This window comes from Neopelma chrysocephalum, unplaced genomic scaffold, assembly GCF_003984885.1.
Source record: "Neopelma chrysocephalum unplaced genomic scaffold, ASM398488v2 Primary Assembly neopelma1_44, whole genome shotgun sequence".
In the NCBI taxonomy this organism is placed as follows: domain Eukaryota; kingdom Metazoa; phylum Chordata; class Aves; order Passeriformes; family Pipridae; genus Neopelma; species Neopelma chrysocephalum.
The window spans coordinates 768,705-789,432 of record NW_020897703.1 but is presented as its reverse complement, the minus strand read 5'-3'; the positions used below and the strand labels follow the sequence as shown (position 1 = coordinate 789,432).

The 20,728-nt window shown below is 42.5% G+C and overlaps 1 protein-coding gene across 2 annotated transcripts in view; it reads right to left on the bottom strand.

Moving 5' to 3' along the window:
• CPS1 (carbamoyl-phosphate synthase 1) overlaps positions 1–20,728 on the bottom strand; it is a 330,044-nt gene that overhangs the window by 118,652 nt on the left and 190,664 nt on the right. The window contains exons 43-44 of one of the 2 annotated variants that reach the window (XR_003533439.1): positions 12,437–12,594; positions 11,629–11,745 (exon numbers count right to left, since the gene is read on the bottom strand). The gene's annotated coding sequence lies outside the window, so the exon portion shown is untranslated. Of the gene's footprint in view, positions 1–11,628; positions 11,746–12,436; positions 12,595–17,958; positions 17,983–20,728 lie in introns of those variants that run through there. The other variant, XR_003533440.1, reaches the window with a different exon arrangement.

Here is a 20,728-nt window from a genome sequence, read left to right as displayed (position 1 = left end):
GTTCATATAATTCATTCAAGTTCAGATAGAAAAGAAAATATTATCTATCCCACATATAAATGGAGTTGGCTGCAAGAGATGATTACCAGCTTGCAGCCAGCTCTGAACAGAGACACAAGGCTAAAATTTGAGGAGTCATCTCCAGTACCATCTCTTATCTACATCACAGGGTGCATAATTAGATGACAGATCTTGATCTTCACATAGCAGGAGTCAGGTGTATTTTTAATTTATTTTCCGTCCCCTGCATGGCTTTTCTAGTCTTTGTTACTTTAGTTTTAATTAACTTTGTCCATAATTCCCTTCTAAACAATCTATCTTGTAACTGATTTGCACGTGGAAGAAGCTGAGGAGCGACAGAGAGATTTGCCACTCTCATTTTGCACCCGCTTGCTTACACCTAACAGGGTGCTCCTTTCTCATACACATTCTCTCACATCTCTTTCAATTATAGGTGGACCCCTTCAAAATGTCATTTCTAAGTAGCCTCCCAAAGAGAAGCAAGCTGTGTTTCCTTCCCTGATATCTTTCCCAAAGATATCATTGAACAGTGTCCCTTGGGATACCCTAAGAATTCCTTAGAATGCTCTTCCCCCACTATTGTCATCTATTTTCTTACTCCCTGTATTGGGTTTCAGTGGCATTCCCCAGAAAAACATTTCTTTTCTGAATTATAATATTTACATAAAGCTGCATCTGTGGGAAACTTTACACCAACAGCAAAGGCCACAAAAGAGGTGATATTTACAAGATACATAGATCTTGAGATACTCCAGTAAAAAGGGACACATTTCACTGACAATTAATTAATTTCTTACAGTTGTTGAGTTCAATTTGCTCACAGTCATGGCTACAAATGATGCACTGATCTCGGTTCTGGACCTGTGGACAGCTAATGAGTAGGAAGTCCTTAACTGAGGTTCCTGGCTGCATCACAAAATAGTCTTTTTTATAAATCAGAAATGATAGCAAAGGGTTGAGCAATTTTTTGGCTGGTTTTGCTTGACCTGATAGTGCTCACTCTCACAGTGACCATGATCCTGGACAGTGTAACATCATGTAACATCTTGTTCCCTCAGTAACCAAAAAATATGTTGATCCACTTCTTTACCAAATCATGGGCTAGGAGCATCATTTAGTGTACAGTCAGAATTACTCAGTCCTCATTTAGGTCTTTTTCAGCTTTGTTTTTTGAGGACAAGCAATCAGTCTCTTGAACAGCTTCCTTCCTTCCTTGGAAGGTCAGGATGTCCTTAGTCACAACTGGATTGATGCAGGAGGCTTCACAGCACTCAGCATCTATTTCTCCTTCCCACATTTGTCTGCGTCTTTCCTTGTTCTCCCACAGCTCTATCACCTGGGATGGTTTTGACAATTCTTTCCTACATGCTCAATCTGATTTAGTTTCCTTATATGTCCCCAGGGACCTGAATTGCTGTTCGTGCCCCATTTAGTTTCCCTTTAGAGAGAACACCATTCAATGTAATTGTAGTGTCCTCAGCCCCAGGAACAGGAAGTGGAGTATGGAGCAATTTTAAGCTGCTCAACTACTTTGGCTCATATTTCGTTCCCTTCCATATTGTTCTTCAGGTAGGATCCCCCACTAGGTCAACACAGTTTTGATAGAGCACCTATTTGATTTCTCTCATTTAATGCATTCTTTGCTTTGTCTGCTTGAAAACATGGCCCAGTCACAGCTTATGTCCCACTATGCTCAGCAAGATGTCACACATTTTTAACCACACAATCTCACCCTGCAAAAAGATAAAAAAAAAAAAAGAAAAGAAAAGTCTTCAGGCAAGTAAAGAGCATTGAGTCCTATGACAAAGTAGGCTGTGTTTCTTAATCACCAACTGCTGCCTGCAAGAGCAGTATTTCTTTTTATACTCTTAGGAATGACTTGTTTTATTTCCCTTTTTTCCATCCAGCAAATGCTCAGCTGACAGGATAGCAATGCCTTCTCATTACCTTCAGGGAGACAGGCACTACTCAAAGCAGTGAGAGCAAATCCTTTGCCCGTGTCCTAAAGAACTGAGAAGAGAAATGCAGGTCCTCAAAATCCCACTTGATTTTCAGATACGTGCAGCTCACCTTGTTCTGCAGTCTGGCCTTTTCCTCTCCACTTCTGCCTGATCTGCTGTGTATTTTGCTTCAGTGATAAAACAAACACATGATAGATACAACCCCACATGACAGATGGCATTAAAGAGGCTTATTTACAAATGCTCACATTTTTCAAGATGAAATTTCCTGATCCAAGATGGAAACTCAGGTGGAGCCTTAAAATAAATATCAAACCAGTAACTTTGGAGTGTTCCCAATTAAGGCCAGTCCCCCACTGCTCTTCTGGTCTGCTCTGCCAACCCCATAAACTATCGGTGTGAACAAGCTGGATCGGAGCATTTTGGAGAAGTATATCCTTCTCTCCCAGGCAGGGTTTAGAAATGTAAACCATGTAGGAGGATCTATGCTTCAGGCTGGCTCCTCTAAACAGAACAACTTCTAATTAATTTTTTTTTAATACTGCCACGGGCTCCTCTTAAATTGAGGAGAAGTGCATTCTACTTTCCTTTACAGAAAGGCATTATATATTACACTTAATCTGATTATGTTGAAGAAAAATAAACCAGCTGAGCTTCTAGGAGCTTTAAATATGTCCTTTTAAATGGTGTTTAAACAGAAGAGTGTTTATATCAACTCACTTTAATATGAGGTAAAGCACCTTTAAACGGTGGTTTTAACATACCTCACAATTATCATATTATTGCAGACGCCTTGTTATGAGGATACCTTACAAAGGAAAAAAAACTCAGAGCAAAAACTGCTGTCACTAAATTGTAATTTACTGACTCTAAAAGTGTTAAAGAATTACAGCAATAGAGATTGAAGATTATCCACCAAGGAAATGAGCCTTGAAATCTGTGTCACAATGTATTTGGTTACAATTTCATTTCTGAGGGAAGCTGTATTTTAGAAAAAAAATCACATAAATCTTTTCAAGTAAGGAAAGATATACTGGGGAATCAGGATGGGATTATGTCTCCTGGCCATTCCTTCCATCTGGATGAATAAACTTACCCACATGAGCAGTGAAAAGTCAATTCACTATTCTAAATGAATGGTCCCAGCTGACTCAATTGAGCCTTGAAGAAAGCCCTGAGGGCTGGACGTGATGGTGAAGGCTGCCCTGGATACGGTGTTTGGACAAAGCAAGGACCAGAACCTCAGCCTCACTCTCTTTCCATTTTACTACATTACACCTTTGTTTGATAATGGAAAAAGGTGTGAACATGAAGACTGGCAATAATGAGAGGTGAAATTTTAACCCAGCCTTGTAGCTCATTCCATGCAAATAAAACCAAACCTAACATTTAACTAGTGACTCTGATATGATCTTCTCAAAGAGGTCAGGTCCAGAAGCATGAGGAGATGTTGAGAGAAAGTTAAAACTGACAAAAAGCTACAAGTAAACACGAGAAGAATCCCACTGTGTGACCGAGCTGTATGTGTCACAGCAGGGTTGAAACTAAAAAGAAATAAACTGTAATTTGTGTTACATAATAAGCTTAAATGATCAGTAAAGAACTGGAATAATTTGTTATAGGATTTACAGGCAACCAATAGAAGACAAAGCACTTAAAAGCGTGTCATGCTGAGGTGAACCCCTCTTTTTGCAAACAGTTGGACAGTGGCATTCAGGAGTATTTTACCAGCTCTATCATTTGTTTCTTGGTGGTCTCTGTCACCTTATGTTAAGAAAACCAAGGCAAGGTTATATTTTGTTTCTGCTTTCATGATTTTCCTTTCCCATTAGCTTCTGAGCCAAAAGACCTAAGGGACTTTGGGTATTTGGTGTCAGCTGGGGAACTCCTTAAGATAACTGCTGCTGTTAAGTGCAAAAAATTGGAACCCTTTTCTACACTCTCAGTCCCACCCAAGCTCTTACTGATTTCTTCAAAGTAAACTTAGGCCAAGACTAAAATCTACACACAGCACATGTTTAATACCATGGAGGCTATAAGATCATCTTTAAAAGGATGACACCTGTCATTCACAAGATGCCCATATTGCTATACACTTCATCCAGTGCAAAATTACTCATCAAACTATATCATCTGTAGCCCAAAGACCAGTAGGAAATGAAGGTAACAAGCAGCAATAACAAAAGCCTACATATGGAGCACAAAACCTACCTGACCCTGCTCACTGGGTCAGATCTGCCCAGAGAATGACAGATCAGCTCCTCCCTCTTAGAGAAGGATATGGATCAACCCATTACAGAAGCATCCCACCTTCTAAAATCATGAAAATCTAGAACAGTTTAAACCTCCTCACTAATGATTACAGGAGTTTTAATCGCTTTCATTTTGAAATTCAAATTAGACGTAACACTTGAGCACCTGTAATTACCTTTATGGAAGTGAAAATTTCCATCAGGTTAGGGCACTTTCCATATATCAGGCAGAAAAATTACAAGATTCGAGGACCAAAACCTGAAAATTAACGAGCTCTGATTCAAAATAAGATTCACATTTCCAGTGATGAAGACAATTAACTACAGGAACATAGGAAGCTGATGGATTCACCTCTTCTGTAAGTGAAGATGGAATGACTTTCCCAAGGGTTTACTGTAGCTCACACATAAGACAGGAGCAAAATAGAAGTTATTAAATGAAATTTTTCACTTTGTGTTATAAATAATGTCTGAACAATTGCAATGACACATCCTGCCTTTCATCATCATGGCTAGGCTTCGCGAATGAAGATTTGGGAAGGGCTCTACCCACGTTTCTTGCAAGCGCGTTGGTGGCTAAAAAGGCCAATACGAGAAAGGCATGTCCGGTTGCAAAAGACACAGCAGAAACATCCTGCCTTTACTGTTAACAAAAAAAACAAAATTCGCAGTTGTTGCCATAAACAGTCCACATTTGGATGCTTCATCATAGAATAAACTTTAAAGGAGGAAGTGATATTGTTGAACTCTAGAGCTCAGCTGAAATCACCAGTGCATGACATACAGCTGGTATTAAAATTAAGTTGTTAAATTGGTATGCAAATATCATACCATCTATCATTCAAGATTCAAAAAGCAGCCAGGAGGACAGGAACCAAAATAACAAAAGGTATGAGCTCTAATTGTATCACTAGGTGTCCTTTATGTCTGTAATAAAGTACTGGAGCTTAGTTACTGCTGAGAGGAGGAAAAGCTGATAGTACTCTGGTTGATGTTGCAGTACAAAGGAAGCAGAGAATCTTAATCTGCAGATAAAAGAGACATAAGCTCTAATGAACACATGCTTAAAAAAAAAAGAACCCCCTCCCAGTCTAATAGCCTGAAGGCATCTTAAGTAAAATGTCTGAGAATGAAAACTGATCTGTTTAATTAATGCTGAGCTCTAATCGTTAACACCAATTACATAACAAAAACTATCCAGGATTCATGCACTAGGAAATTAGATACAGCAGACAAAACAATAATTAACGTGCTGAACATATTTGCTTCTGGAACAGGGTCTAGTACATTTAGGCTTTTGTAAATGCAGGATTGTATCCTTCAACTGTGGCACAGATGAAGCACCTGGGATGATGATTTTTGTGATGTGGGACTTCCAATATGATCTGTGATGTTCCCTGCTGTGGTTTGCTTCTATGCCCATGAGGAAGCTAGAAGCTGCTATTTCCCATGCTTTTCTTACAACTGGTTTGGCTTAACTGGTCACTGAGTCAGCACAAGCCAGAGTATGAACAGCAGCTGCTCACAGTCTCTTCTGAAGCAGCAATGAGGGGGCAACACATGAAGACAAGAAGTAACAAGTCCAGAATACATAGAGGGAGATATACACTTCAAATATTGCAGAAGACTAAAGATACTATCATAGAATCATAGAATCATAGAATCAGCTGAGAATACACAGAAATTCCAAAAGTGATGAAATAGCAGCATCACGAATGCAAAAAGAGATATAATACCTCTGAGCTGGAAATTGGAGCTACAAATGACAGAAAACAACATGAACACTGAGGAAGTAGGAAATGACTGCCTTGTTCATCAGGTTTTACCATTCCTGTTGCCTCGTGCTGGTTGTGGCTGCACACAGACTCCTTGCAAGGTCATCCTTTCTCTTGGAGATGTTGAGATTGGACCTGTCTCTTTTTTTCTTTTTCCTTCATTAAGAACATATGCTGACCTCTATAGTGAACGTTACTGGGGCTCACTGAAAAACTTTCGAACAGCTAACATGGTTACTTGGTGGATTTATATAATTTTATGTCAAATGGCAAACACTGGGGCTATTTGCCTTGTCAGTGGCACACTTCCACCTTAAGCACACCTTGAGCCCTTTGCCTTCTGCTGGTGCAAAGCTGACAGATGCTCTTCAGATGCCAAAGGCAACCCCTGCCTCAAAAGCTGCAGCAGCTTTGCTCTCCTGGTAGGGCTGGAACTGCTGACTACCTGCAGCTAAAATCACAGCTCTCCCTTGCACAGCAACAGGTCATGCATCATTTCTGGGGTCCTGCAATCCTGGCTTCTGTAGCTGCTCTTAAAAGGTTGGTACAGCAATCTTCACTTCCAAATATCTGCAGTGCACCCTTGCTGTCCCCTTGTTCCCATGCACTGTTCTTCCTCCTTTAAATGTAACAGAAAAGACTGAGCCATCCAAAACCAAACAACCCAAAAGGATCATTTTCTTGTCTGACTCAAATCTCTGCACTGCGCAAAGCTTATACCTCCTTCTGACTGGTGGTCCCCAGGCATCAAACTTCAGCAATGTCTTTGAGAGATACAATGGTTGATGTTATCAAGAAACTGGTAAGCTGCTGTGGCTGATATACTGTCCACAAAGCAGTCACTTCCACCCAACCTAATGCACCACCCTGTATCAGCTCGCTCACTCCCTTCACAGCTCTTAAAGATGCTCAGTCAGTTTAGGTCATTTTGCCAGAATTGTTTGTTTCAGCTCACTATGTATGGCAGAAGCTCTTCCTCTCCCTCTCTCTCTGATTATATTTTCTCTACCTCCCCCCTTCCTCCAAAAAATATCTGAGCAGAATTTGCTCAGTCCATCTCTTCCCTTCTGTTCCTGCTCCCCGTTCGCAGCACAAAAGCTTTCCTTTGTCAGATTTGTTGGCCTGTGACTGACAAGCAATTACAATAAGTAATTTCATTTCAGTGGAAGATAATAAAACGTGATACCATAACTACCCACAGAGCCTCCAAAGTATTCATGTTCACTCTAATAACCTGGTGAGATGCTGTTAATCTTGACAGAGGCTGCCCAGCAGGTGCTGTGTAGCTGAGTCTTCATATTCTTTCACTGTTTGATGATCCTTCCACAGGGAAAACTCCAAGCTGTTAAAATGCAATGGCCCTGCTCTATTTTTTAATTACATTTAGTTTATTAGAGGCACAATCAGATGCATAACTAGTCCTGGAGCCTGCCCTACCTCACCAAGAGGGAAACAGAGGTCTGACTCATTTAGGCTCTCACCATCTTGGAAGTGTAGAGCAGTTTCTCTCTGGGAGACAGAGGCATTGAAGGAAACATGCAGCGGAGGGGAAATTCTCTTGTTTTCAAAAGCACATGATTTTTAACAGATATTTCCCTCCCCTGCCCAGGGACAAACTGCCTTTGTTTTCAGATATTCCTCCTGAAGCCAAGATGTGCCAAGGAAAGTTTGTTGCCTATTTGCCATTTGAAATTCAGTCTGCCTGTCCCCTCAGGACCAGAGTACAAATGAGCTGTTTAAGGGTGAGGGGAGAGATACATGTGGTGCCAAAGAATTACAGGCCTTCCCTTTAGACTGCAATTGCAGAATAACCCTTTACCATCTTTGCAGAAACAACATTAACTTCCCTTGAAACTCCTGGGTGCACAAGAGGAAGAGTAGGGAGAAAGGACATGACAGGAAAGCAAAATTTGCACCAGAAGCACATCCATGTCCCAACAGTAAAATGGTATGTTTCTCAGGACATACATCAACTTGGTGTACATTCAACCTGTGGCCTCCTGCTCCTGAGCAATCCCACCCACAAGGGCAAAGACAAAACCATCCCCTCAGCCCTCATCCTGCCACTGCTGCACAGGGGATGATTGAACATATAGGACCTGCTGAGTCCAGAGAGGAGCTCATAACTGGGGCATGGCAATCCGAACTGTGCCCCTCACACAGATGAGCCTGAGCCCCCTGATCTGTGCAGAGAAGGCAGAAGAAAGAGAGGGAGCAGGGTCCAGTCAGACAGGTTTCCACAGCATGGTGGTACTTTTTGTGACAACCCTGTTTTCAAAATTTCTGTAACCACAAACACACAATAATGGAGGTGAGAGGGCAGAGACCTCTCTTGGAGAGGGCTAGTTCAGGAACTGAAGTGTGAGGATGCTCCTTTTCAAGAGATAAAGCCAGAGGAGCTGCTCCCAGCCAAGGGCAAAAGAATTAAAATACTGCTGCTAAAATTTCCATGTCCACTTGAGAAGCCAGAGTCTCACTACAAGATAAATTGGAGGGCCAAGATGTTCCTCATTAAAAACCGCCTGGCTGCTTTTCAATAGCGTCTCATTCATGTTAAATCCACAACTGTAATTAAACTGTTTTCCAAGCTCTTGAGAAGTAACTGAAAAGCTTAGAAATGCTCTGAGGAAATGACAAAAATAACTATGATGACTGCCTCCCTCTTGCAAAGATAATATGCAAAACTCCATCCACCAGCAGGTGGGTTCCAGGCTAAGACTTGTGATACGAGCTCCTCAGAGAGGAAGTTCTACATGGGTCAGATCTCACTCTGTTCCAAACCAAGAGGTGGGAAAGGCATGAGCATCATTTCAGTCTTCTATTCTTCAACCAATACACATCCAGATCCCATTGAATTTCAAGGAAACTCAGTATTCATGGTGGTGAACAGCTCTCTGAAACACACTGTGTGTTTGTCTCAGAGAGTTAATTCCTCTACCTTCCTGTCATTTCTTTACAGCAAACGATGCCTTAGAAGAGAGGAGTAACATACATGTTCAAGATAGCTGAGCTGTTTTTCTCCAAACATAGTTCAAATCAAAACTACAAGATGTTCCCGGTATTGTCTGGAAATCTATTTATGTTACATCCTTAAATATACTTCCCTTTATTCCAGAGGGTCTTCCTGAGTTTTCACAGTCAAAATGGAAAAAAAAAAGAAATTCTGTATTTCCTTAATATTGAGAACACGGGAAATAAATAACCTTGGGCATTCTGTCCTCCAAGAAGAGAGGTGGTGTAAGAGCAAGCTCAGTGCAGCTGACTTACCTGGGTCCAAACCGACTAGAGAGCCTCTTGCATAAAATAAAAAGGTCAAGAGTATAAAGATGTGATCCCGATGGGGAAGAGAGCCAAGAAAACAGTTCGCTATTTATATAGCTGATTAAATAAAATATAATGAGGGCTAGCTTGGCCCCTTTCCCAGAGTTCATAAACCCACACAAGGAATCTCCTCTGGGAGCAGTGCAGCCTGACACGTGCCTTATTTAAATCAGGCCATTTAAACAGCTGACATTTTTAGTGTCAGCTTCTGTTTGTTCATACCCCCCCCCAGCTCTCTCTGAATTAACCTTTCCTGCTGCTGCCTGCCCACTTGCTTCATGTCTTCCCCACCTTTAGACTTAGCAGGAATCAAATTAGATAAACCAGAACTACAACAGAATGAGAAGTTCCAGGAAAGCCTTTTCTGTGATTTGTTTCCCAGGTCTTGCTTGCAGAGCAGCAGCCTGCCTCACATGGTCTAGAAAGGTTGGGAGAGCCTAGTTCCCTGGAGTTTGGAAATCCCAAACTGCAGAAGACAAAGCTGTTTTAAGGGAAGCATTGCACAGAGCTAATCCAGGTAGGTATTTTCCCTGTTCTCATCAAGCTCTCCAGTATGCCAAAGACTCATTTTGCACAACTCCAGCAGGCTGATGTGCTCTCTGCTAGAGTGCTACCAAAAACCATTGCTCTGCTAAGACTGAGAAACAGATTTTTAGCTGCAAATGGAATCACTTAGGCAAAAGCCCACCCTAACCCATTTCACACCTTTCAGACAGGTGGCTTATATTATATTAGTGCATTCCTCAGGTGGACTTGCCTTCCCATGTCAAAATCAGCCATGTGGACACATGGTCCATGTGGTGTGGAGCACAGGGAATGCCTCATTTAGAAAAAAAAAATCACATCAGAAAAGAACCTGCAGACACATAATCACAAATGCCAAGAGGAAAAAGTAGGTGAAGAGTGGGATGGAGAAGCTGTAACTGTATTTCTCCCTGCTTAAAAAGACTCACTAATGTCTGATTCAAAAACTTGAAGTCAACGAGAGTCTTTGCACTGTCTACAGGAAGCTTTGAATCAGAATTTCTTTTGGGAAGAAGGGGGAGAATTGCAGCGATCAAGAGCTTTCTCTGAAGTGAAATAATGACTTGAACACAAGAGCTAGAGGTAATGAAAGGACAAATTGTGATGCACTGCTCAGGGAGACATACACATGTACCCTGTGCAATGTGCTGTGAAGGAGGCACCTTCCTTCCAGGTTGTTTGGGTGTTTTTGCTTTATTCTGATTCCTTTTCAAAAGTTCATTTGCAGGAGAGTAAAATAAATTCTGAAAACGACCTGTCAGCTGTGTATGTGCAAAAGTTGTCCATCCAATAAGTACAAAAGTTAGTCAAACATCACCTCCTAGTTATTTATAATGTTGTAAATATTGACTAAAATATGTATATTCACACTGATTTTAGTCTGAATTGATGCTCCACATATTCTGCACACATGTCTGCTTTACCCTCTTCAGAGGAACACAATGTCAATCACTTTGAGAGGAATGGAGTGAGCACAGTCCTAAACAAACAGACCAATTCTAACAGTGTCAAATGAGGCTGATGGAGAGGAGTTTGTGAGTTTTGTATCAGAGACCCTGGGAAATGTCTCAAGAGTCTTTATTACCCCCATTACAGCAGCACAGATGGATCTGTGAGATGGAAGGCCATGAACAAAATGCACATAAATATTGTGGAGCTGCCCGAGGTCATGGAATAACTCACAGCAGTCCTACCAAACCTGCCAGGTTTGCCATATATTTCTCCATCCCTCCTGTATGAAATTCCTTTGAATTGTATCTACTGAACGTCAGGACCAGAATGCCTACATGAAAACTGACCCTCCTGGCTGGTAGTTTTGCATTCACTTAGTCTTCCTTTCAGACAATTATGGCCCCAAATTGGAAAGATCAGAAGAAACTGCTTGAAGATTTCAGTCCATTAGTTTAAAGGTAAAGGGTAAGATCAATGGAAACTCCCTTTCAGTGTTTAACTAGGGGGCCTCATGATCTGTGAGCAGGCAACATCATTTGCCAATATTATCTGCCACTCCATCCTTCTGCAATAAAAAGGTGGACTTCATCCTTCAATGCCAAGAGCATGGAGAATAGCAGGACTGCCTCTCATTTACAGCCTTTTAGCTGCCTGCCCTACTTCTCACCTCACAAAATTCTCTTCTACTACTGACCCAGCAAAGCCTGCCCTGAGCACTGTATAGTTATAATGCTGATCTCACGAGTCTCAGCACTCAGGGCTGCTGGAAGAAGCCTGTGGGATTCAGAAGGAAATTCTGCTCAGAAAAACAGATGGACTCACCTCTGCTTGAGGGCATGGAAGGCACATCTTCATGTCTGAGTAGCTCAACACACCATGCTGTGATATAAATCCTCTTGCTCACCACCACCCAGGATCAGAAACTCCAGACATGAGCACCTGGCAGAAAAGGAATTAAGTAGTGCATAGAAGCTAATTGATCAACTATTTAAAAAGCTTAAACTCTTTAAAGGGATAAAAACACATGTACTTTCATTGATATCCTGTTGGTGTTACTGTTTCGTACTGCAACACTCCAAGTCTGCATGGGCCCAGAGACACGTTTTTGCTACCCCAATGTCTGGCAAAATCAGGTTTGGCAAAGTCATGCTGAAGTCTCTGATTTTTTTCCACCTTGCTGAATGAGAGAACTCATGGGTTAAGAGGAAATCCCCCAGTTGTCCAAATACAAAAAAGGCCCAGACCACAGCAGTGTAAAAAGAACAAAACAACAACCACCCACCTTGTCCCAGACTTTAGCCACCAGCCAGCCTGTTTTCTGATGTATGAAGAGGTTCTTTTGAATGACCAGCTGAGCCAGATATGAAATAATGACCACAAGGCTATTTTTCTGCTAATTGCCTTACTCATTTACACTCCTTCTCCTTAGCATTTCTTCCTCTTGGTTATTCTGATATGTTTTTCAAATGTGTCATAATAAGCAACATTTTCTCTACGATAACCTCCCCTATGCTCCTACTTTTTTTTTTCTGTCTTCTCTGCCCTGTTATACTTTATAAGGGAAGGATTTTCCTGAAACCATTATCCAGAGCTAATAATCTAGAGACTTGAATGTTTTTAAGACACTTACCTCCTCCAGGGTTGCGGGAGATTCTCATATTACTGAGGGACAGGGGTTATCCTGAACACAAACAAAAGAAAATAGTCTATTCAAGACCATGCTGATTTTCCTCAATTTCCATGCTCCCCTTTTCCAGTATGTTTTGTTTCTCCTGGCACCCTGTGGCACTGGAAGGAGGGAAGCTGGTATGAGAGGTATGAAAGAATCAAACGGTATTACCCACCTCAAATTCAAGCGAAACCTTTGCCAGGCTTTCACTCTCACTGCAGGGCAGTTACAGCTCTGAAACTTGCCCATTTCAGAAAGGACTGGCAGGTTACAAACCCACTCAAAACATTTGACATCAGTCTGAGCCACTTTCCAATGTCTGACAGAGAAAGAAATCAAGACACATTGCTTTCACCTTCCCTCCTTGAGATGGAGGTAATGCCATCTCTGTCTCTCTCCCCACCCCAAGAAATTATAACATTTCCAAACCCAGGCAATGACAGACTATAAATGTAGATTCAGCACCTTTTGGGATGTATCTTGGCTTACACATCAGCATAATGGTATTCCTCCTCTCAGGAAAAGATTCTGATAGCCCAGATCAATCTATTCACAAAGGTGAAGAGAACTTCCTTTTAAGCCCTTTAACAAAATTATCTCAGTCATCAGAAGATCAGCAGCAGAAATTGGTTTGCGACTTGCAAATTTGCAGAGTCTGCTTTTTTTTTGGCATGTGTGGTTTGCTTTAAACCTCACTTATATAATGCTTATTTATCACAGCCACATGAGCTAATTCATGTATATGTATTTAGTATAAAAGATTTGAATTAATGTTCCCAGCTTGTTTACTTTGAAGGACTGAATGCCCCCTCAGGAAGACATACTGATCTTAAAGGAGGCTCTTCTCTGATGAACACTGGTTCCTGCAATATTTATGGCATCTGAAGCCTTTTCTCTACTCTTGATCTTTTGAAAAGAGATCCCAAAGGAGGGTGACAGAGCTTGGCGAGTGGAGGAGGGAGAAGTACAAGAGGGGTCCCTTTGCTCTCAGTGCAACGTCAAAATGTAAACAGGAAGGTGATCAAGGACTACAGTAGTTTCTAAATATATATTAATGAATATAAGAAGAAAAAAGCCCATTGAGCCAACTTTACAAAGAGTGCTAGGAAGGAAAAAAAAATCTGCACCTTTGCTCAGTTTTGAAGCTCAATTCTGCTAATTTAGGGCATATCAGCTGTGATTTTGAGGCCAGCCAAAAGAACTGATGTAAATGGAAACATCAGAAAGCAGCCCCTTCACAGTCTAGCACTTGCCATCATTTTAATTACTCCACATGGCCAGATTTATTATTAAAAATAAAATATTAAATACTTTTCTGGTTTCTTCAGAACTGAGATTGCACTGAGACACTGAGGAGTGCACACTCGACATCCATGTGATCTTCTCCCTCCTCCTCTACCCTGAAGGGAAATTGTTGTTCCTGGTTTGGGTTTTGTTTTTTTTTTCATGGCATAGTAAGGAACAGAAAAGGCAAAACACAAGCTAAAGGGTCCAAGGACTAAACCCAGCACTCCAAAGTCTGAGTCAAAATAGGTCACTGATACATTACTTTGTCCATACGCATTTATTCTCTATAGCATTCTGCTTCCCCACCATAAACTGAGGTAATTTCTTCTCCTTTCTATCCCTGGGCTAGTTGTAAATCACCAGGAGCAGGACTCTGGGCTCCACAAGGAGCAAAGGCCGAGGCAGAATGCAAACAGTTTTGCTGCTGGTGTGATCCCCACTGCCTGGGGAACATGCCTCCATGCTTTTAACTTGCTTTATCCCATGCTGTATGCAGTAGGGCTTGCCCACCTCACATCTACAAGTTATCTAGGAATACACCTATGTAACAATATATGCTGAGGGCTTATGCTGCACTGTCACCAGCCTTTCCCTTCACATTCTGTCCCACATGGGAAGTGGGAGTACAGTTAATGAGTAGGAAAACATCTGTTTCTCCCATTTTGAAAGGATGTGCTACGATATTCTGCAAAACAGGTCATAAGCAGAGTCATTTGCACCACTCTGTTGAATGGAGGTGTGTGAAGCTGCCAGCTTTGAGCTATGCCTGCCTCCTCCCCTCCCTTAATTTAGAATTTATTTTGTTAGGAAAACCCTTGCTAACCTCAGAAGCCAAGGTTGAGCCATGGCTGGGAAAAGATGAGACGGGGAGCCAGAGTTACATTGTAAAAGACACAGGTTTCAATCAGAGGGCTTTGTTGCACCTGGTTGAAAAAGAATTTGATGGTAGATTTCAACAAAATGAATTATTCGTAGGTGTACTCTGATGGAAAAAGAAAATATTCAGGAAAAAAAATATTTAAAAAAGGATTTAAAAAGCATTAGGTTCAAAACATGTCTGGGAAGTTTGATTCCTCAAAAGTGACTTGCATCTGACTCTTCCTTGCGGGAACAGAGGATGCACGCAAATAGGATATCCAAAGAGGACAGTAAGGGGATGACAGAGGTTTTGAAGATCAAGTGTGGAATAAAGATGATGATGGCCCCTTTCCCAACCAACACCAAGGAGATATACCTGCCTGCTACATTAGGGTGAGCTACCCAAAACAAAATTCTCCCAATAAACTTACCCAGTGGAATGAATTGACTCAAGGTATTTTAGTGGCCAATGGCAAAAACTTTCTAAGAAGCTGTTAGAAAACCCATTAGACCCATTCGTGTGTGACTGCAACTTGTATGCACTCGTAGCAACACATATCCTCAGAGCTCCCAGTCGTCTCAAGCATCCTGTGCTTACCTGCAGCTCTGCATTTCTACAGCTCCCCCCACCAACACCCACCAAGGGGGCTGTAACACCCATGTCCAAATCCTCTACCTGAAAAGACCCTCTCAGCTGGGCAAAACAGTCCAGGTCTCTGTGGCTGAAGATCAAGGAGGGGGTGGGAAAAAACAGAAGTTGTAGGGGCAAAGCCTGATGCCTGTCCAATTCAGTACCAGCACTCTCCCTGATTTTGACAGAGCTGGGATTGCTGCATTCATTTTGTTTCGATGTCAAGATGAGGAGGAGTGTTGAGATGTGCTGTCAAGGTTTCTACTTGAAGAATTAAAATAGCCCGTTTCAGGTTAGCTTTTGTTTAGTTACCTGTTGCTTCTTGTCAGCAAAGGACCTCTCTGGGCTGGTACAAAGCACTTCCCTGGCTTAGTCACATGGAAGACAGATATCAGAGCACTTCTCTCATCAAAATATTTGCTTTAAGGGGAGATCAGAAAACTGAAACACGGCAGACATTCAACAGGAGAGATGGGAAAAGTAGTGTTTACCAAGTACTTCAACACTGGAGAGATAAACGGATATTTGAGCTCATTTCACTACGTACTGTTATTAGTTATATGAAATTAGACTGTCAAACACAGTTTTATAAAATGCAAGGTGAATGCAAGAGGGCAAGAAGGAGAATGAACACACAGGGGACAAATCACTGTCACTCACAAAGGAGTGCCTGGCAGACTAAGAATTAAGTTCACTCCTCAGGGCAAGCCGTCCCCAGCTGTTATAAATACATTTTAATGCCCCTGTCAACGCATGGCAAGAAAGAGCCAGCGTTCCCCAACACAGTGTGTCAGGTGTTCTCTGTCATTCAGAGAGCTTGAAAGAGCCACATTTAGATTGCAGTTTTGTCACTTCTCCCTCTGGCAGTGCAAAGGCAGCTTCTCTGCTGGTTGAATGGAGCAGGAAGTGATTCTGGAGCACAGCCAGGCTGCTGCCTGCTCCACCCCTCAGGAAGCAGTGATAGCTGGTCACTGGGGTTGGTGCTCGCTGCTGCCACGCTCACCTTTGTATCATTCCTGCAAACAGGGAGTTTGTTGGACTCCGTCAATCCCCCTCTAGGTTGTATCGCAAAATTGTCAATTAACAGGCTGCTTGGCTTTTCTTCAGGGGACTGACGGGGCAGGAGGACTTCGGCCACATTTGGGTGTCAGGGGAGAGCAGCCCCTCCCCTCTGGCTGACAGGAGACCTTGCTCAACCTCACACTGGGAGGTCTTGCTTTCTGGTAGAGCCATCTCTGAGGGGTGAGGTGAGATCAGACCTCAAGTCCAGAGCAGAAAGCAACAATGGTCCCAGTCCCCACAGTATGGAATTACCTCCCTTTTCCCATTAGTCCAGGTCCTTCTGCCTTCCCTAAGCCGTAGCTTTGCTACAAACAACTTTGGAAGCACTGTGGGCTTGACTGGAGCCAGTTTTCTGCTAAAGCTACTGCTTTATCTTTCGTTTCTGAAGAGCCCTGCAGCACTTTCTTCAGAAACAAATGCCAAGAGGAACTTTTCCCCTTGCTGTCAGACAGCTGACAGCCCTAAACACCATCTCCAGTAAAATCAGAACCATTGCTGGGGCTCCTGCCAGGCTCCCAAATCGTCTCCATTTGAAATGAGCAGCTCTCAGATACAGTTCCATCAACCCAAGAGGACTGCAACCACATTCCACCTTGTAAATGCACTTTTGGCTTTCTGCTGCCTTTCAATTCCCTCTGAAACACAAGTTTGGTCCCAGCTACCGTGATCTCTGAGCAGGTGGGGAATATGTGGTATTTAGCACACAGGAAACCAAGCAGATATAGCCACGAATAACCAACACAAAGGGGAGACTCCAAAAGAGGATCTCATTTCAAATGAAAGCATTCTAATGAGACAAATGGGCTACTGCGAGGCAGTTTGCAGCCACTGCCCACCAAAAGAGCCAAGCTTACAGGACAAGACAGGTTTTGTGCTTTCCCTTTGGGCTCAAGTCAATAGTTTGCTCTCTTTCTGGCATCAGGCCAGCGGAGGACACTGCACACCCCACCCTGTATCCCCCAGTTGTACCAGTGCAACAGTTTGCAAACTTTGCTTTAGCCAGAACATTAAAACAAAACCACAAAATCACCAAGCCTTTGAAAGTCACCAAAACCCTTCTCCACCACAGTGGCTGGAGAGCACAGTCCCACAACTACTCAGATGACAACAAGCAGGAGGTGGCAAACACCATTTTTATTGCAAGACAGAGCTAGCATCAGGACGTGGCACAGTCTCAGAGTGACATGCCCATTCCCCGGCAGATGTTGCCAAGGTCCCACTATGTCCCTGCTGAGGATAATAGAAGTGTGCTTGCTACTCTTGCGTTGCTATTCCTGTTGTTTTGCTGACGTGAATATCAGACCTGGTACAAACTGGTATCACCTTCTTCAAGCCAACAGAGAAGATCAGCAACTCTACCAGGTACTGACCTGATCAACAGCAATGCCAGGGCTGAGGGACAGAGTCATCCTTTTGAAAGAGAAAGGCTTTGTTTCTATAATTTATTTCCTTCTGCTTTTGTTTCTAAATGGCTCTTGGTTGCCTGCAATCGTCTCAGCAATAGCTCATGTCCTGTAACATGCCAAGCTACTGCAAAACGTCTTGGGGAGAGATATTTCACTCAGCTCAGCAGCCCTTAAAGGGAAGTGTCTGCTGTCAGGCGTGTGTGCTCATCACCTGTTGATGCATGGGCCTGTCTGAGTGCAGACTGCAGTTCCGCACACAGCCCCTGCAAGAGACAGATTTTATCGGCATTACTGGTGCGCCAGTTCTGTAAAAGCTATGGGATCTCATATTTCTGGAAGCACATGCATGCCATTTACAAACTCACAGCTAGCAGCACCGCAACACAGATTACTTAATCCATCATTTCCTGGGAGGGGAAGGCGGCTGCTATGGCACACGGAGGTTTCAGCTGGGTGAGACCTGGGCATTATCTATAGCAGTAGCTGCTTCAGAGAACACACCTTGCTGTCTAAACTTCAGCTAGAAGCAAACTTGCATCCCCAAAACCTGAGGCCTCAGCCTGTCCCATCCTTACCTGTACACAGTCAAAGACTTCCACCAGAAATGCCACACGAGTAATTCCACTTACAGATACTTGAGACACAGAGATCAGTCTCAACAGCTGGCCTTATCCTCCTACATTTGGGGACACAGGGCCAAAGTAACATTTTACAAAAGAGAGTCTTCCCTGTTTTCAACCAAGTGCCATTTTACTGTCATAGAAACACAGAATCATTCAGGTTGCAAAAAACTTCTGAGCCCATTGAGTCCCACCATTAGCCCAGCCAAAACTAATAACAAACTCATGAAAATAAAGCAGAGTATGGTTTAAAAATAATTGCTGCTAGTACCTATAATGAAATACTGACAAGATAAAATTGAAGCTATTTTTATTAGAAAATATTACTGAGTCCTTATGAGGACAGTGTCTAGCAGCTTTAGTTAGGGCAGGACTCAGTTCACGGAATGCATGTTACACAGGGCACATAAATTCCCACTGCAGTCAGTATCTTTAGAGGTACAGCCTGAAGGGTTTGCCAAAGAAAGCCTGCTGTTCAGTGCAGCAGAGGACTTGCTGACCAGGGCAGTACACATTCTGTCATGCACGTGTGACAGTTTATATCAGAGCTCCTGGCTCCTGAAGCACTGACTGGTATGGCCTTTCAATATTAAGAGACCTGGGCTGCAGTGTGTCAGACCAGGCTGGGAGTTATTGGATGAGCAAAGGCACATCAAATAAAAGAGATTCAGAAGAGATTGCTGCTTTGTTCTAAACCAAGTCTGAAATTAGCTAGAATTTGTCAGGCAGCTTTTGGGTCAGAGATTCAATAAATGCTGATGTAGTTGTTACAGCAGGTCTCTCATCTATTGTTCAGAATAGAAAAGATAAACTTACTTACAGTTTATCTTTTCCCTTGATTTGTGTATTTTTTCATTGCTTTTCTCTTTGCTTTGAACAATTAAATGATGCTATAGATAGTGCTCTCCTGATACAGGTACCCCACAGCCAGAGTGGTGGTACCCTGAACTCTGCAAAAACAAGCCACTGCATTATATGGCACAGAGTGCTCATCAGCTTATGTCAACAAGGGGCAGGGACATGCTTGGATGACAGGAATTGCCCTTAAACAGTCTTAACTACCTGGGGAAGGAGGGCAGGAGGCAACAGGAGAGGGTGAAAATGTGCAAGAAGACAAATTTATAGCTTTGCCCGGCAAGCAACATCATATCTCTAACAGCTAATGATCTGCTTGCTGTTTTCTTGTGCTGGAGTTACATCTCTAGTGGGATAGGAATTGATCTCTACCACTTAGTAAGCAGTATTTTTAAATTGTGAGCTCCTCTGTCTCACTTCATAGCCAAGCAAATAGAAGCTCTAGAGTGAGATTTTTCACTATCACCTCTCTGCTCTTTGTAGCAAAGTGACAGCTGATCCCTGATCTACGCATGGCTGCTTCTGAAATACTTCAGTGCCTAAATGTCTGTGCAGGATGAGGGTAGGAAGGAGCATATCCAACTGCATAGCAAGGTGAAGTGCTGTCTGGAAGGAATATTAATTTGGCCAAGAAGACTATTTCAGGTAACAGGGATTCCACAATGACTTCTAACGTTCATACAGGAAGAGTCACCCTTTAATTTCAAGGACCTGTTCAAGACATTTCTTGGCAGTAAAGTGTATGAAACTCACTCCAGGTAGGATAATCCCCTTGCCAGGACTCAGATTTCAGGGAATCCGGGTCTGCTGAGACACCCAGACCTTTGCTCATGAAGTTTGGCACGCTGGGACAGAGCATAGGTATGCACTGGTCCCTGTTAGCCCTAGTCTATCTCATAAAGTGCACTGCTCCAGGACGAGGTGACATGGGCACCGCACTGGCCCTTGGCATCTCTGGATAGCCACGCTGGCCAGGGAGAGTGGAGGTGGGGAGGGAATAAAACCATCCAGAGCCCGCTGCCAATCATCTTATATCCTCAAGTGTGAGGTTTAATTGTCCATGTCATTAGCTTAGCTTGCTTCAAAAGTAGTGTTTAACAGACACCATAAAAGATTATCATACAAGCTTATTATCTTCTGGCTAGATGGAAAAAGAAAAGGTTAACTGGGTAGAAATTAATAAACAAAACAGAAAACAAAACACAATACAACCATGACCTAGAAGCAAGGAGGTAAATCCAAATGCAGTCCTGTGTTGGAAAAGGTGGTTTTGGAACAAAACTAATTAGTTTAAACTGATAGGTTTAAATTAACATGTTTGGAACAAATGTTTAAATTAATACTCAAATTCTTTTACCCCATTCTTAAATACATTGTAAGAGTTTTTCAAAACAAGGAGCTGTGAATATTGGTAATATAGATAAACATGTTTCCAACAAGAAACCTCTGTGAGTGCGTTCATCCTGGGCAGTGTGTTTTGTGGTACCTTTAAATATGAAGAAAGCAGCTCCTTTTACTCTCCTGACTTGCACAA